This window comes from Arachis stenosperma, chromosome 3, assembly GCF_014773155.1.
Source record: "Arachis stenosperma cultivar V10309 chromosome 3, arast.V10309.gnm1.PFL2, whole genome shotgun sequence".
In the NCBI taxonomy this organism is placed as follows: domain Eukaryota; kingdom Viridiplantae; phylum Streptophyta; class Magnoliopsida; order Fabales; family Fabaceae; genus Arachis; species Arachis stenosperma.
In genome coordinates, this window is record NC_080379.1 from 25035289 (window position 1) to 25038114 (window position 2826).

The 2826-nt window shown below is 34.6% G+C and overlaps 2 non-coding genes across 2 annotated transcripts; both read right to left on the reverse strand.

The window, feature by feature from the left end:
* Positions 1–808: 808 nt before the first annotated feature.
* Positions 809–899, reverse strand: LOC130972382 (small nucleolar RNA snoR8a). The gene has a single exon (XR_009083564.1). It is a non-coding gene; the product is annotated as a small nucleolar RNA snoR8a (small nucleolar RNA).
* A 111-nt stretch (positions 900–1010) lies between these two features.
* LOC130972365 (small nucleolar RNA R32/R81/Z41) lies at positions 1011–1115 on the reverse strand. Its single transcript, XR_009083548.1, has one exon. It is a non-coding gene; the product is annotated as a small nucleolar RNA R32/R81/Z41 (small nucleolar RNA).
* Between the last annotated feature and the right edge of the window lie 1711 nt (positions 1116–2826).

A 2826-nucleotide genomic window follows, 5' to 3' on the forward strand; every position in this document is an offset into this window, starting at 1 on the left:
TAATTTGCTTCCCAAATATATCGTGTTTCAGGTTTGTGCATATGTGGTTTGATCTTCTACGTTGCTCTTCACAGGTTAACTAGTCTTAGAAACAGAATTCTTGTGTGAGATTCTTCATTAGAATTTAGAATCACTCATTTTTCATCCGCCATTCTTGTTGGTTCTCTTCAAGGTTCCGTTTAATATTTGCAATTGGTTGGTTAGTCACATCCTCCATCTTTCCCTCAAATTTTAGTTTTTCAACTAGTTTCTCCCAAATATTTTCAAACTAGTTTGAATTGTGTTTAGACTATATTAGTTGTTAGCAATTAGCATTTCACGTTGCGGAATTTAAAATATATATTTACAGAAAATAGTGGGTAATTAATATTTTATTTTTCTTTTATCTTATTTTACCTGCTTTAACTTTTGCCAACTACTACTTTATTAGTGGTGGGTTATCGGTAAAGTACAAAACATTGAGACAAACACTCCACAGAGATGCTAAATAATGTCACACAGAACTGCAAGACTTGTATGCTCAATTCATATTCTATATAAATCTAACCATATTCCTCAACATAAATATCAAATCAATTAACCTAATCAACAAATTAAACAAATGATGATAACACTAACATATTGTGGTGTGCGTAACCCCGGCCTCAATGAATTTGGGAAAGGGCTTTAAACACCACATTATCAATTTGAGGAGTTGTCTATACACAAAGCAATTACCACATCAAAAGTACTGCTTTGCAAATAAAAAGACTTCAACTCCCTTAAAAAAAATTCAATGCATCATAAGAGTTGATATAATAAAGGGACTTGTGCTCATATTCTATGGGTGTAAACGTGTCTCTCATGCCATGACAATAGCATTCAGAACGAGGAATTATTTTTATAATCATCGCAACAAACCCCCTTTTTTGTTTTCTACTACCACTCATGCGATTCAAAAATCAGTTATCGGAATTTCATAGACGAAAACAACAAAAACAAATGTAATAAGGTGACTAGAACTAATGGGAAGAGGAATCAGAAAGAACGTAGCGGTAAAATTTCTGATCATATCAAATAAATGAAATATTTGATGATCACCCAAATGATATAATTTGGATTCATCATTTTTCGCCTTCCCTCTTCTAACCGTGAGAGTAAAATAAAATTAAGAGACTACTCCAATAACCGCAACCATAACGTCGCGCGATATAAGAAGAAAATAAAGAGGAAGAAAAATAATTCAGACACACTGCAATAAGGAGGAGGTGAGGGAGGAGATACAAATAAGAGAGACGATGATTTTATAGAAAGAAAATTGTGGCGGCTGAGCGAACAAACCCTAATACGAGTGAATGTATCTCAGCTATTCGGTTAGGGTCGTTGGGGATCCGTAATGGGTTGTTGGGCTGGTCAAAGAGTACTGATGGGCTTTGAAAAGGTCTGTAAAATACGTAACCATCTCGACCCAAAAGAAAAAGAGAAAATGATTAAAAAAAAAATAGTGATAGTAGAGTTAGAGCTTTCACTTATTTATTTGATGAATATTTATCAACATGTATTCATGTGAAGATGTTATTTAAGGTAACGTATTATATTGAATATTTTGGTCAAATATATTAACTCATCTAATAATTTTTGTTTATATAAAGTCTCACATATAATTAATGAAGTTGATAATTAAAACTAATAGAGAATTTAATATGTTTAACTAAATTGTCATCTATGTAAATTGAGAATTTAAAACACTAAAAAAGTGTTTTAAGTGTGAACAGTTTTAAAACAAAAAGAAACGTCAAGTTATGACCAAAGAAAGCTGGGTCAGGATTACGAGATAAGTTGAAGACTTCGTTGAACGGAGCACTAAAAAAGTTAAAACTAGAGAGCATGTTAATCTCAATGAACCTATCGAGAACATGGAAATTGTTGATCCATGTGAAGGGGCTTCGCAAGACATGATCAAAGTGTCATACAAGAAATCACTTCTCATACCGGCAGGACCTAATTCTCCCGGAGATAACCCGGAAGGTGATCCTATTAATGAAGATGAACCTAATCCTGAGGACCGGTGGTACAATGATGCGGATAAAGAAGATCAAGAGGACAAATCTTTTGACCCATGTCCCAAGATTCCAGTTTCTCAAGAAGAGTTTGAGGATTGGTGCAAGCCGTGGAAAACTGCACTCATCGTTAAAGTGTTGGAAAAGAGAGTTGGCCTTGGTTTTATGGAGCAATGACTCAGAAGAGACTGGGCCATCAAATGTAAGATTAATGTGATTGATATGAATTATGATTATTTTTTGGTTCAGTTTATAGATGAAGCAGATTACTCACATGTGCTGATGAAAGGACCTTGGATGGTAGCAGGACATTATTTGGTTGTTCAACGTTGGAGACCCTTCTTTTTAGAGTTAGAGAAAGCAGTCAGAAAGATCGCAGCTTGGATTTGCATCCCAAATCTTCCTATTAAATTATACAATCATCGGTTCTTGTGGAGAGTTGGTTCCATATTAGGTCACATGCTCAAAATAGATCGTACCACCTCTATCCATTCTAGAGGCTGCTTTGCTTAGATATGTGTAGAGATTGATCTTGCAAAAAAGTTAATCTCCAAGATTTTAGTTCTTGAGACTGTGTTGAACGTTGAATATGAAGAGCTCCATCAAATATGTTTTTCTTGTGCCAAATATGGGCACTGATCGAAACAGTGCACCGAGCTACCGGAAAAACACAGATAACCAAAAAAATGAGGCCGTCGAAAGGGTAGCCACCAGTCAAAGTAATCAGAATCTTGAAGAAGATGATTGCCAAAAAGGAAATTTAAAAAATAAAAAACCTGAAAATCAA